This window comes from Pleurodeles waltl, chromosome 4_1 (assembly GCF_031143425.1).
Source record: "Pleurodeles waltl isolate 20211129_DDA chromosome 4_1, aPleWal1.hap1.20221129, whole genome shotgun sequence".
Classification (NCBI taxonomy): Eukaryota; Metazoa; Chordata; class Amphibia; order Caudata; family Salamandridae; genus Pleurodeles; species Pleurodeles waltl.
The window spans coordinates 381,530,623-381,546,468 of record NC_090442.1 but is presented as its reverse complement, the minus strand read 5'-3'; the positions used below and the strand labels follow the sequence as shown (position 1 = coordinate 381,546,468).

Sequence of the window (15,846 nt, the reverse complement as noted above, 5' to 3'; positions counted from 1 at the left end):
ACTCATTATGTTACAAATTAAGCACTGTTTATGGACGTTGTCTTCTGCTCATCCATTCCTTTTACATTTATTAAATTCACCCGTTGACAGAGATCAGTGATTTGCGCCCTCCAAACGTTCAGTACTTTAGCTGCTCCGTCTGACTGCTTTACATTTAAGTATGTCACATGCTCCTGCAGTGCTCCTACAGTGTTGCTGTGAGTAGCCCTTTGTCTTGGAAATATTGTTATCTTGGCGATCAGTCATTACCAGCTCATCTGAATAGACTGAAAGTGACTCACATTGCTCATAATATCCGGAAGTAGCTTGCTGCCTTCTCTACCTAGTCCAATCATTGTTGACCATCCCTGCTTCCAGTAGACCTTCGCAGTACAGTGTTCCATACATTCTGACCTGAAGGCCACACTTTCAATGGAGAGACTAAATCCTGTATCGCTGTCCTGTGAAAAAGTGTCAATCAATGTACGTGTGAGTGGATGGAGCTTTCAAGATATTCCAATCCAAGGACTGTTTTTGTCTCGGCAAACCTTGAAATTAATAGCTTCAGGAAGAGCAAGTCATCATGTCCCTGAGCGTTTTGCTGATCTCCGAACGGTCTAAACTTTATTTAATAAACAGTAATATATTCTCAAATATATAGCTTATAAAACATTAGTTCCCAATCCTATATGTTTAAATAAAAATTACACCTACTAATCCCCACGAGTCAGACACACAGGCATTCAAACAAAAAGTAGACAGCTTCTCTGTTATGTTGATCAGTGGAATCAGGGGATCTAATTTACAGTCCTGGTATATTTCAGCTATTGTAAATTGTGTGTGAAAAAAGTGCAATTAAAATTGGACGTTTTATTTGAAACTTTTTTCTTGAATTCACTGATTATCTTGTGTCCCAATTTGGCAGTAGTGTGTTACACCCCTTGGCAGATTGTTGTTTGGAGGGGGAGGCGGGGTGGAACCTTGAGCGTGTGGGCAAGGAACGATGAAGGCAGGCCAGCCACCCCCCCTCCCAGGGATACAGGTGAAGTACGGTTCACTTGTGTGGTCCAATGGTGGTTCAGGACAGGAAGGGATCCTGTCACAAGAAAATGATTGATGGTTCCAGATTATATTTTATGAATGTGATTTATGTTTTGTAAATATGACTGAAGCATATTTTGAAGTGATTTATGGTTTAGATATGTGTGATAAAAATATCATGACAAGAATTTGTAATAAAAACTTCTTTCAACAAATAAGTTTGTCGGTCTGTGTATAGCCGATGTCAGGGGGAGGTCCTGCTGGTGGTCTCCGGTTTCTATACCCACATGCTTCTTGTCTGAAATGCTTTGCCATCTAGTAAACCTTACTCAGGGCCCTGCAGCTTTTACTGGTTGCAGGCACATCTCACCTACACCCTCTATTTAAATGCCTTGCTTTTGTCAACCATCTTGCTTAAGAGTTTGCCTTCTCCTGGTAAATGTTTTGGTGAGAATAAGTAATTACAAAAGAGCTATTAGGATAACCATGCACATTTCCCATTTGCTGCCATGAAAACGGTTTATACTGTACCTATTTTTTTGGGACCAGCCTGAATTCACAAAAGGTGTTCAACACAGATGCCTCTGCATTTGAGGTTTGAGGTGCGTGGCTCGACAGTGTAGTAGCAAGTGTGCCACGGGCCCTGATGGATGCAAGAAAGATTGCCCCCCCCCCCCCCCCGCCACCATAAAAGGCCCGGTTTATTAGTAAAAGTGTGTAACAGAGGTGCAGTGGCCCCTGATGCACCGTGCCCTGTGCCTCTACGGCCGCTGCCCCGCCACGGCAGCGGGAGCAGTGGCACGTGCCGTGTCTGTACCTGCAGGTCCGCGGCGTCGCGCGCCTACAGCGATGCTGGTAATAACATGCACATCCGCTTTCCTGAGGGATAATCTTTAAGCAGAACACAGCAAGAAGGGCTCTGAGAATTACCATCGGCAGCCACGCAAATCTGGAAACATTAAACATTGGTTTTGTCGCCCCCACTGTCAATTCAAGGCGACAGATTGCAAAAGGCGAGCCGATATGAAAGTGTGATGAGTGGATTATGCGGGCCCTAAACGTCTCCTCTGGAGGGGGAGGCGGGGGCTGCGGGCCCACTGACATGTGTAAGACATTAAGTTTGCGGAGCTTTACTGCGAGCCCAGCCTGACTGGCAGCGAAGTTGAGAGGAATAAAGCGCGCGAGCGAGAGAGGCAGATTTACATGAAGGAACTCAGGGGGCTTTGTCACGGCAATTGTATAAAGTGATATACAGTGCAAATCGACTCGAGCATGTCCCTGGATAGCAGGCAGCTTACAGTCTCTTGGAGCACAGATTACTGCTTTATCTTGTCATACTAAATTAACGTGGCAGCACACTGTTAAACAGCGCTGACCTCTTCATCTATGGAAATTGCTGCCTGGAGGAGCGATGGTATTTAAGGCGCTCCTCGCCTCTCTTGTCTTTCCCTCCGCTTCCTGCCCTCAGGCGCTATTCGGGCTGCGCCGTAAAAGAAGGAAAGCCGCCGCGTATAAAAGAGGCGATTTTTTTGTACCGCAAGGTGACAACAGCTAGGTGTTAATTAGGCCTTTGTTTGATTAATAGCCTCATTGGTCAGGGAATATCGAGCTTTTGTTTGTACAACTTTACGGAAAAGCTTTTAACCCGCCCGTGCGCCCCCAACCTCAAAAACGTGGATTAGAGGACTCTTCCATGTGCGCATTAGTTTAACCCTAAATTCCCCGGCTAAAATATTCCAATTGCTACATTTTCAGCATATTACGGTTTTATGGGCTGTAGGGTATTTTAGATGAGCTGTTATAAGCATCCTCTACGGACTGGGTGGTACCAAAGGCTTTTGGGCATACAGCGGACTGTTAGAGAGCAGTTCTTTAAGTGGGCAGGTACTGGGCGGTACTCAGTACCTGTACCTATGTAGTTTGACAAAACAATCCCGGCATTTCTCAGCACTGCTAATAGGAGTGTACCAGCACTTCTCAGGAGCAAGCAGGTAGTTCCATCTTGAGAGTAATCATTTTCAGCTGTTTTTGCTTAAACCCTAGAACTGCTTTGCCTTTTCTGTTTTGTGTTGGTATGCTATAGAGGTCAATATCAAAGATACACATGCCACAACCACATCTAGTAGAAACAATCAGTAACTGGTAATCTGGTATTTCCATAAGGGCAGAGCAATGTGCATTTGCTTTTTGAGGAACACACAGGCATCAGGCGGAGACAGTTAATGCAGATGTACATGTTTTTGCAATATCACACATTATACAGGTGAAAATAAATCATTAATGCATATTTTTTAAGCACAAAGGGTTTCTAGAAGCTTTTTTTTTTGTAACACGTGGAACCATCACCCTGCTGAGAGGTCGCCCCTTTTGCACCCACTGGCATCTGTTCTGACAGCATCCTGTTTTTGGCCTACGTAGACGGTGCTTGTTGATATGCCACCTGCCATCGGTTTTACATTCTGCGTCTCATGCAGCTCTCCAGGGCTCTTCCCACCTGAGTGTGGTTTGAGTGTGAAGCAAGCGTGAGATTTGGATCTACTAGTGTCTTCAATGGGGTGGAATGTGGAAGGGGCCCCAAATATGCTGGCACACTGGGCGGGAATCGGGCAGCAGAGGAGGGGGGTAGTTCACTCCCCCGGCCCGCCGCGTTTTTCCCTGATTGGCGGTAAGGGTCGCGCCGCCTGGAAGCACTTAGGTGCTTCTGGGTCACGCATCGTGATGATGCGCTGATTCACTCACCCATTTTAAAAGGGTGGGAGCGGGCGGTGAGCGGGTTTTACTGAACGCTGCTCGCTGACCGAGTCCTCCACTGCGCTCCATGGACAGTGGACCCTCCCCCATGGCATGTTCTTGGCCTTGCATATGTTATATTTTGTTTCAGATGGGACCTATTTCGTCTTTGTTGTGCTTCCTGAAGTTTTGTTTATGTTGATGTGATAATTACTAACATTTTCTCCCTACAGCATGGAGGCGTTCAACATGAAAGTTTTTTTGTCATATTTTATGTGGTTATTGTTGGCAGGGTGAGATTATGACTGGGGGTACAATTAGGTGCCTTTTTCCTTACCTCAGCAGGACGGGAAAGTAATTCAACCCTCCAGGGGGTACTGGCGGCAAGTGAGAATGAGAACAAGGAGCACAGGGGTGGCAAGTGGTCACTGGCATCTGGTCCCTGGGGCAACCACTTGCACATGCGCAGAGGTTTGAAGCTAGCACTTATCCCACGGGTGGATAGAGCCCGAGAGTTTGTGGGTCGAGGGGTGCCCGAGGTAGGTATCCGGGTGGGCAGGAGGGCTCCTGCCACATGGTTTACATTCAACAAAGTGTTTGGAGGAGAGGATGGAGCAATGCCATATGGAGATACTAGCCTTGGGGGCCCTATAGCCGGAGGGGTGGAGAACCGGTTACTGACTAGTCAGTCGTGTTCTCTTTCGCAGTCATTGATATTTTGTATTTTGAATGCACAGGAATTGGTTTAGTCAGTGGCAGGAATTCAGATCTATTAGCGGACTTTGTTAAGGCTAGGAATCTTTAAAATGTAAATACTGTGTAAATAATATTGAGGTTACTGCGTAAAAGTTTTGTTGATTGAATTTTTGTTTTATTGAAATAAAATACATCCGGGAGTTCACAACTCCCAATCTTAAGAATTGTTGTACATAAAGTTGAAGTAATGCAGTGCTGGGGGTGACCTAGAGGGGGAGGGGAGGCCAGGGTCTTGTGGGGACTGAATGGGACGGGGGCTCAGGCGACATTCCTCAGCAATGCAAGACCATATGTGGAGAGACACTAGGGACAGTGAGAAAAACATCAAAGGTTGTAAGGTAATACATGACCCTCTCTCAGGAACAAATGGACACAAAAGGGGAGCATGTATTATCAAATTTACTTCCTTAAATCAGTTTGATGTTTGGTTTACCTTCTGTTCAGCATTTTGTGATGTCCTCGTATTTGTAATGTTGCACATAATGTAGTCTTTACAGTTCCTCAGTAGTTGTAACTATACAATTAATAATAATAATAATAATAATAATAATAATTATTATTATTATTATACAATTAATAATAATAATAATAATAATAATAATAATATTAATGATATTTGTTTTTCTTGGCATTATTTTTGTCGGTATTGTTTTTGCTCTTATTGTTATTATTATTTTTCTTATTTGTGTTATTGATATAAATGTTGTTTTTGTCACTATAGTTGTTATTCTTTTTTTTGCTGTCAAATAACACTTTGCTCTGACTGAAACAAGAAAAAACTGTTTTGGAGCGAGCAGACCTGCCTGACGTTAGTATGTTTACAATGTGTACAGTTGGGCACTTTTTTCAATGGAAATTCAGCTATGAAAATGCCAAAAAGATGTAGAACTCTTGAAACCTAATACCATGCCTTTTATGCTCAGCTTTTGTGTGCTGGAGTTCTGTAAGTGCTCAGTGGTAGCTTTTTAATTATTTTCCCTGTTTGATGTCTGGAAGTGTTATGAATGGAACGTGAAAGACTTCAGTAAAATCTCATCTTTGTGCCAGCAGAGGCAGTCATATGTACGTTGTTCTTGTTCTCTACAAAGTCTGTATGAATGAAGAAAAGCGAGAAAAAAACAATAAACTGAATTATTTAAAAAAAGAATAGGTTTTTATGCAATCTGGAAGAGAATGCACGATGTCGCCTAGATTGTGGTTGGCGTTTTTGTTGCTGTTGTGGGTTCCTTTGAAATTGAAGGGTCATCACTCCTGTATTGCTGAAGTCACAGACATGGTACAGAAGATGGGGAGCTTCTTTTGAATCAGTGTTCTTTAGTAGGAGGGTCACAAAGTGTTAGTAGCCATATTTGTTCCACAGATCTTATCACTATGTTCTCATAGATTTAGTGTCTTCAACTCTCTGTACTTTGGCTGCACAAGAAAATTCCAGTGGTGGATGCATGGTCTTTCGGCAAGAGTGAATGAGGAAACCACCACAACACTCCAATACCACGAACATTCACTGTTGCTTTACACAGACAGATATCACTCCAGCACAGACACATTCACACTATAGTTTCTGGGTTACAAGTAAAACCAACTTTCAATGCACTCAAAAATGAATTGTTCAGCTTCAGGCGCCAGTCCATGATTTCTAATAAACCTGCTGCTTTCTTGCATTAAGTCCCAGATTAAGCAGGCAAACTGCCACTATCTCTGGTTTAGCAGATGAGGAAGGTGACAGGACAAACATGTTTCCGCATCATCAGTTTCTTGAGGCTTTTGAGGAGATGGTGGGTAAGGAGGAGATCAGACAAACATTTTTCTGCATTGTTAGTTTCCCCTGCCTTAGCAGAGATGGAGGTGAACACGGTAGATTGGGTAAATACCTTTCACCATCATCGGCCTAATGGTGCTTGGAGAGCACTAGTTGATGGTATTGAAGGAACAGTGACTGGCCACTGAGATAACGATTTGCCTTAGTGACAGGAGATAAAAGGAGTATTTCAAGTGGTACCATATTTTGTCTTTTTGTAAAAATGTCTGTACCCACTGAAGGCATAAGGGGAGATGGCACAAGTAAGAGGGCAAGAGGAATTAGCTAGTAAACATAAACACGGGGTATCAGCTCCACTGGCTTGGATTTTAATGTAGGAGAAATCTATGTCTCCGATGTTCAAAAAGCAAGCCTTCACTTGAATGTGAAAGTGTTCACAGTATTTGACCTTAAAGCTTGGTACAGTTTTAGATGCATAGATGCTTCTGCCATGATCGATCGCAGAAATAACACAGATCAGGAGACACTGGGAGGGGATGCTCGACACATGCTGTATGGAGTTGACTTGACAAGATGACTTTATTAGCATCCTCAATTTCACCCCACATTCCTGGATTCAGTATTACTCCTTAACATTCTCATATGGCCAGGTAGTTGTTGGTGTCTTTTGGGAACCCCCAAAGCCCATACCCGCCCCCCACAAACCCATGACAGTGACCCAGAATACCGAATCAAGTTTTTTGGGTTGGGGTCATAAGACCCCCAGTTGTATTTATTAACACATATATACAAAAACACATTTTGACAGTTTTATGCACAGTAACCCACAATTTTACATTTTTGCTTACAGATTTAAGTCCTAGCCTTAACAGAGACACTAATGCATAGGAGTTACTTAACCATAACTAAGATTGTTCCTATGCATCCATCAAAAAACATCTTTCATAAGGGAGATCATGACTGCATCCAGGACCCTTCCTCTTAAGACCCTTTGACCCATAAACTGGACATGGATGGGTCCCACCTCATGGGAGGACCCCACCCACTAACCTCCCATACCAGGTGTTCCAGTGCAGTGGCCTGGCTGCCCACTAGGATACCTACCTCGTGCCCCTACACCCATCTACATCCCCCAGGGGCATGTGCTAGCTTGCGCCCAGTGCCCATGCACGGGTGATTGTTAGGTAAGGACTGCATGTCAGCAACTGACCCCCTTCACCACTGCAACCTCCTTTCGACTTGCTGCCAGCATCCCATGAAAGGTCCACTGATGCCGCTGTTATTTTGGTCTAAAAAGGATTCCAACCAACGTAAATAGTAACATGACCTTTAAGAGAAAAACAGGTGTTAGACATGACACAAGCCATTACCACGATTCAGTTAAAATCCCATTTGACTCACCAAGTAAAATTGCACAACTTTACATCTGTTTCTCCTGCTATACTACAACACCCAAGCACTCCCCTCACCTGGTGGCATATGCTGTGGGGATGGTGGGTGGAGAAAACAAGCTCTCTAACTCCGGCAGGTCCCAGGGACACTAGCGATGATGAGGGCTGTGGCTGCAGAGTGGTGGCAGCGGAGCATGCCATTGCTGGAGAGGAAGGTGGAGGAGTTGCGAGGAGGCTTGCTCCTGTTGCGTCCGAGGCAGCGTTTGGAAAAGAGAACCATCTGCCACCTTGTGGCGCCTTTTAAGGGGCGGGGCTGCTGACCTCGGAAGCACTCTAGTGCTTCTAGGTGTTGTGCCCCAGCCAACCAATCCCACCCCAACCCTGCCCAGAGGTTGCAGCGGCTCGGCCATAGGCACGGCTCCCCCAAGTTGGGGATGTCTCTGAAATATGGCCAGGTAGTCACCCATGTCTCTTGGGAACCCCCCCAAAACCCACACCTGCCCCCCACACACCCATTTCAGTGACCCAAGAATACAGAAAAGTTCTTTGGGTTAGGAGTCGTAAGTCCTCCGACTTTATTTATTAACACATATATACAAAAACACATTTTATAATTTTTATGCACAGTAACCTACCATTTTACATTTTTGCTTTCAGAGTTAAGTCCTAACCTTAACAGAGATGCTAATACATGGAGTTACCTAACCATAACTAAGATTATTCCTGTACATCCATCAAAAAACATCTTTCAGGAGTGAGATCATGACTGGTTCTGGGCTCCTTCCTCTTGAGACCCCTAATCCCATAAACTGGATATGGATGGGTCCCTCTTTATGGGAGAACCCCACCCACCGACCTGCCATACAGGGAGTGCAGAGGGCTCATCTGCTCACAAGGATACCTACCTCAGGCACCCCGTACACCCATCTTCCTCCCCCCAAGGGCCTGTGCTAGCTTGCACTTACTGCGCATGCGCAGGTATTGGCCAGGTAAGGACTGCATGTGAGTGACTGCTCCTAGCCCCCGTACCACTGCAATCTCTTTTCAACTTGCTGCCAGCACTCCATGGAGGGTCCAGTGACGCAGCTGTTATTTTGATCTAAAAAGCATGCCTTACATAGATCTGAACGGTCCTGTCCATTGTTCCCTCACCGGCTATAGGCCAGCATAGTTCACCTACTATCTGCCCCCCTCCACCGTAGTGCAAGCAATGAACTAACCATGCCAACATATTCTCTAGAAACATTTTGTTTCCCTCTGTGGACAAGTGGACCCCGTCCTGCCAGAAAAAACTCTCGACCTTAGTGCAGCCATGAGGAATAGTTGACATCTCGCTGACCTAAATAACTTACCAATCTTATTGTTTACTCACTTCACATAGTAACTGAGAGCTCTGACCCACTTACCACCTCTCCAGTTCAACCTGGGAAGGATGTTTGACCATGCTATCATGGCCTAAGGAAACCTCTAAGGGAGCCAGCCAATCTTTGAGATAACCAACTCAAACAAGTCTTTCTATCCAATGTCAGTTGAGTCATAGCCGCCAGGATGTACAGTAATAATCCCTGGGAGCGTAAACTCCCTGGGCAAGAGTCTATCCAATGCAGTCCTCCACTGGGCCAAGTACAGCCCTCCTTGACCACAGAACATCAGCCGGTATCCCACTTCCTATGCCCTGGCCACGTAACCACCTGTGGTATAGAAAAACTTTGCATGCCTCACATATGAGTGGCACAAAACCAGCACCTCTGTAACCCTTTCCGCTCCCACATTGACAGGAGGCAATGAGGTAGCCACTGGCTGTTCTAGCTCCTTATACCTTCAAGCTGTGTCAACAGGAGAATACAAAAGAGAGAATAGGAGTTAGAGGCAGACACCTACAACAGGTTCAATCTCACATAGTGTTTGTAGCAGTCAGAGCTGTGTCTACAGGAGAATACAAAAGAGAGAAGAGGGGTTAGAGGCAGATACCTACAACAGGTTCAATCTCACATAGTGCTTGTAGCAGTCATATCTCCATCTGCCAATTCTACGCACCACCAGCCCAGCTAGTCCCATCCCTGCCGCAGTGGTTGAGGGCCCAATTCTAAGTGAGTGTGAGCCATACTAAGTAGTGTCCAAACCTGATACCCTCAGGGCACTGTTAGGCACCTTACAGAACTGAAACCTAGTGAGCAATGTCCCATATTTGCACACCATAAGGAATGTGCTCTCAGATGTGGATGAGAACCAGTCCCTTCTCCCAGTGTGCTATGAATGTGTGCAGCTCCTGGGACCACCAACTATAATGAGGGCTGTGACTGCAGAGTCACAGCAGTGAAGCATGCTGTTGCTGAAGAGGCAGGTGGAGGAATTGTGAGGAGGCTTGCTCCTGTTGCATCTGAGGCGGCGAGCAGGAAAGAGACCAGTTCACTGCCTTATGGCGCCTTCAAGGTGTTGTTGGGAGCAACCATGGAAGCACTCTAGTGTTTCTGGCTGCCACTCCTTGGCCAGCCAATCCCACACCGACCCTGCCCAATGGTCACAGTGGCTCAGGACGTGACCCCGGATTGGGCCCCAGCTCACCTGCCATAGGTACGGTTCCCCCGAGTTGAAGAAGCCTCTGAAATTGTTTTCCTGATTGGGGTTGATGAGGCTGCAGTTTATGCAATATGTATCCTTTTTTGGTGTTTCATACTGCCAACTTCACATACCACTTTATTGCTTGTTGAAGATAAGAGTGGTACAGAGTGGGTAGAGAAAAGCAGATGTGTATGAAGCAGAGTAGAAGTGGGTACTTTGATATGAGTAAGTTCAGCCTCTTCAGTGGGGACATTGAAGGTAAGGTGTATGGAAGAGACGCTGGCACCTTGTACACCTTGAGGTCTTAATATTACAGTATCCAAAACAATAGAATTGCATCAGTGTGAGGTCGTGTCTGACAAATGGGTTATATTTTTTATTTTATGGTTCAAAACGTAGCTGAAAGTAGAGTTCTGCAGTGTGTTTGAACGTGTTCCACCAGAAGACTCCAAGACATTTGGTCTTTGTTGTGTTTTGTGGTTGGGTACATGGAAATAAACTGGGTGAGGGTCAAGAAACAAAGCTCAGGTGCATGATGTTTACCTAGAGGCGATAGCGATCTTAGAGGATGACCACAGGGATCAGACCTTAAGCCTTTATGCTTAGCACATTTGTCAGCATCACTAAAGTGTGTTTATGTGAGGATGAGAAAGTATTTCTCTTTGCAAATGTTAGTTGGAACTGAAAGAATGGTGATGCCACAAAAGAGTATGCATCTCCGAGTATTTCCGCACACTCATGTGGTAATACACCTAATGATCTAGGTATGAACATGCAAGCTTGTGAATTGGGAAGCCGAGAATCCTGAGTGAGTAGCTTGTGAAAGGGCATCTTCACATCGGACATGGTTCTTGTGGTTGGGGCTCTCATTGGGTGTCAATTGTAAGTGATGAACAATGATCATGACTGGGATGGTATTTGTTTTACTGACTTACTTAAATCCTGTACGAAAACCGTGTTTAGATCAAGACTTCATAGAGTACTGCTTACCAGGAGATGTAACCCAAGCAGAAAAAAAAGTGCAGCACTCCTTGCCTGTAGTAATCTATGGGGGCAACCGGTGGCACTTACACTACGCTCAGATCTTGTCTCTTCATGGTGGCTAGGGTTGGAGGACGAGAAGGACAGGGTGTCTGCCCCAGAACTGTCTGCCTTTGCAGTCCAACATACCCCGGCTACTGCACGCACTCGTCCATTGTGAGTGAGGGCTGTCCAAGACTGAACCTTCAGCCTGCCTCCCGCTCTTAATCAGGATTGACTCCACCAACAAACATCCTCTCAAGATGGGCGATAGTGGACAGTGGGGAAAAGTTAAAATTAACTGGGGCCTGTCCGTCAAGTGTCATGTAAATGAGCTGGCTTCTGTCAGCCAGGCGGAGCTCTGTTTGTCACTAGAACCGTGAGAGCTGCATGGAGAGGAGGTATGTCTCTCTGTTCCCACACCGCTTTCATTTTCACCTTGCAACTGAGTGAACAGGCTCTTGCAGAAACGGCAGGCTGTCTGTCTCGGTTTGAAACAAGATTTAAACAACTAGACTCAAATGTTATCAAGTGGAAGTTCACCAAAATACTTCCAATAAAAACTTTCACTGTACAAACCAAGCACCAGGCTTGAACAGCTCACCAGTGCTATGAAGTGCTATTTAACTGTTACAAAAAAACAACTATTAGAAAAACATTTGTTACAGGTAAATGTAAAGAGCCAATCCAATTTCCAGGATCCCAAAGGTTTTTAATGTAATTTTAGGATTTCTAAAATTATATTTTCCGGGAAAACTAAAGCCGGCTATGAAGCACTGTCCATTGCTCAGAAGCTTGATTTTTTTCCTGTCACTCACAAGGCGACAAGTGAACTAGATTAGGTAAAGCTTGCCAAGATTAACAAAGGAAGATTATTGACGTGATCCTGAGAAGCTGAAAGCTTACTTTATTATTGAACTGGAGAAGAAATATCCATTACCAGCTGAATGCTGTCCAGAGAGGCACCTAGAAGTCAGATGTTGTTGGAACCGAATTAAAATTATTTGGGCAACTTCGGATTCCGTTTGTCTACTTTGATAGGAACACTTAACCAGAAAACAATATTTTTATGGATTTCTGAACTGAAGCAGGGAGAGGAAACCTATAACTCCCTCTTTCACTGGTGAGTACTAGGTTAAAGGAAAGGCTTGCTTTTATCATGGAAAAAGAGCAAATCCAGTTTGGGAATTACAAAAGGAGAGCTATCCTGCAAGCGGACACACTTTCTTTTAAATAATTGGTTAGCTGGCAGAAATTAGTGGCTCTGTGTTGCAAAATGATCATTTGAGTTTCTCTGCAGTTGGTGGAACGTTTTCAGTTTTTTTTTGTTTCAGTATGAAATTATTTATTTTCTAAATTGTTATAATCCATCCACGTGTTAATCCAGAGTGGAGCTACCTTTCTAAATTGTCTTATTTTATTTTGTTGTTTGAAGACCAACGTGTAACTGTGTTCTAATGACTTGTTACTCAGTTAGTACTTTGCTCATGAGGCATATCTCAGTCATAGCCCTACATGTTTCTTTTATGCATATCTTCAGGTAGACTTTAATCAAAACAAAACCAGACTCTTAGAAGAGTAGTTTTAACGTTGGCTTTTAAATATACATTTTATAGCATATGTTGATAGCTGGGCAGATTCACAAGTGGTAACTATTACTCAAGGGCATGCATTCTACTGTGATAAAAGAGGACTTGTACCATTTTGGTCGGGTCTTTTATCTGCTTTTAGAGACCACATATTCCATGTACTTGCCATCTTTTTTTACAACAAACCATGCATACTGTTTCACTATTACATGTGTGCCATACTACAGGTAAGATCACACACAAAACACACACGTTTAAGATGTGGTGATTACCACTCCAGTTCCATACCCCATACCGCCATGCAAGAAAGGTATGGAACGCACTGGGAGAAATCGCTGAACATGTCATCGCCTTTGATTTTTTTTTTGTTCTTCAGTTACAATTCCCTCCACCCAATACACTGCTCCACCACACACACTTCAGGAGATTGTTTCAGGAACATAAATACTTTGTTGAGTAGGTGCAACTAATTGGTGCGTACAATGTAAAGTTCACATACTTTACTACAACTACCAACCGGTTGGTTATTTGCAGTGAAGGCTTTACAGATCCCAACCAAGCAGGCAGCGATCTCTAAATAGGATTGGTAGTTCTCCGCCAGTAGAGTGGAGACTATTACCTCTGCTGACCTGGTGGACCAGCGAGCTATCCAGCACGCTATGAGTGAGCCCATGTGACTATACATTTAACCATAGCCAAGAATTACGGTTGGAACCTTGGAGGTGCCCTCCAAAGCTGTCAAGGGATTTATGTAATTTTCAGAGTAAAGTAGACATCTGTATACTTAAGATGTTATGCTTTTTATTATAGCCTGGGATCATTCATGTAGAGTAATGATGCCAGTGCACTAACACTGTCTATTATTTGGGTATTCATTCAGATTAATATTTGTACAGTAAACAAAGATTACACAGGAAGATTGAAGACACGTAGAATGTCTCCCGCTATGCACCAACTGCAGCATCTTCTGGTCCGTTAAGCATCCTTTCTTCCTTAACACACTCGAGAACTGTCGGTGAGCTCATTACAGTAACCAGCATTTCCCATGTAGCCAAAGTCTTTCAGAACCCCACGGGGAAACGAGTTCAGGGCAGCCAATCTCAGCATCAGTACTTCTGGGGAATGACTTAGTCCATTATTTAATTATGTTTTTATAGTTGTTCCCCTTCAATGTTTAATGCATATTGTGCTGCCATTCTGTGGCATTAACAGTGCACAATAAATGAAGTTTGATGAAGATTTTATTGGTTGCAGATAAAAACCGCCTCTGACCCAGAGTCTCTGTAAACTGATAAGTAAATCCGCCTACCTATCAATTGAATGTTGCCATGGCCTTCCCGCAACTCTATAAAAATGCAATATTTATAGCACATGTTGAAATATGGTGTACTCAAGAATGTATGATGTTGTTTTGCTGTTCTTAAAAAGAATGCCAATTACCTAAGTCGTCGATTTTTAAGAACAGACCCAAGTCAGAAAAGTTGCCTTTGTTATTTTTCACATAGCTGCCAAGCAGAGGCACACCATTCTACCGTGCTGAGGCATGTGCCAGGACAAGGCAAATGAACTATATTTGGCATCTGTAGCAGAGAGAATGGAGCAAATATATTCTTCCACAAATTAAGCCTCTTTTATATGAGAAACGTTAATTAGCAGTAAAAATAGTACAATATGTCTGTCAATTTCTAGCGGGAAAAATGTTTGTAATAAAAGATTTGCAAATACATTGTATGAGAGTTATCACCATTTGATAAGCAGTAGTTTTTAAAGTTAAGAGAAACCTTTAACATATTGCCTAAGTGTAATTGTCCCTGCAAGAAAGGATATCACTAAATGTGAAGAAAAAAACCTTTTCTTTCATTGGATGGATGGCCACACCACTAGTGTAGAATAAACCTCCCAGCATCTGGCTATCTCATTTCAGTCTCAAACTTGGTAGGGCTAGTTCCCCTGCTATGGCGATATCACCCACAAGGAGGTGTGTTAGTGGTTATTTATGACTATATTTAATTAGTTGAGTGGTTATTGAAAGACCAGGTAGACATTCTAAGTGAATATATTTAGAGACAAAGGCAGCCCCTAGGTAATGGTTACAAATTTGGTAGGTAGCATAAAGGAAATGTGGTCTTAAAGGCTTATTTTGAAAACATGAACAGACGTCCACCACCAGCTCATGAAGTAATCACCTCTTCCGGTTGGATTTTGAGTTCATATGTTTGTCTTAAAAGCTTTACCTCTTCTTAAGAAACAATACATTTTTACAAAAAGAATAAGGAGCTCATTTTGAGCCCCATTGTAATCATGATTCAGGCAGAAAAACTGAGTCCCTGACAAATCAAGATATAGCTAGGACACCCCCACATATGGTAGTTCCCCCCTTCACATTTTCCCAACAAAACCTGGAACAATTTCGATTGGCAAAAGTTGCAGAAATAAGTGACCTGACTGTGGACTCTGAGGCATAGGCACATATGTTGATTGTTTTCCCTCATTCTGAGGGAGAAAGCTCGGGAGGGAATCCTGTCCTCATTACTTATTGTATTCTGCAGCATCAGTAATTTTCAGGTGCAGAATTTTCTATTGAATCTGCAATTACAACGTTAAACCTGAAACCAATTCACTGGTTTATTTCCTGATTTTTAGCAGCAACAACATCCTCCTCCTGACACGAAACTGACATGAGAATTGGGGTGCACACTGTATTCTAGTACTCTAAGGGGGTCATTCTAACCCTGGCGGTCGGCGACCGCCAGGGCTAAAATGACGGAAGCACCGCCAACAGGCTGGCGGTGCTTCCTTGGCCATTCTGACCGCAGCGGTAAAGCCGCGGTCAGAAAAGGGCAACCGGCGGTTTCCTGCCGGTTTACTCCTGGCCCAGGGAATCCTCCATCAGCGCCGCCATGGGGATTCCGACCCCCTTACCGCCATCCTGTTCCTTGCGGTTTTCACCGCCAGGAACAGGATGGCGGTAACAGGTGTCGTGGGGCCCCTGGGGGCCCCTGCAGTGTCCATGCCACTA

At 44.1% G+C, this 15,846-nt stretch overlaps 1 protein-coding gene across 2 annotated transcripts in view; it reads left to right on the top strand.

The window, feature by feature from the left end:
* SOX5 (SRY-box transcription factor 5) overlaps window positions 1-15,846 on the top strand; it is a 451,433-nt gene that overhangs the window by 89,611 nt on the left and 345,976 nt on the right. The window lies entirely within an intron of this gene.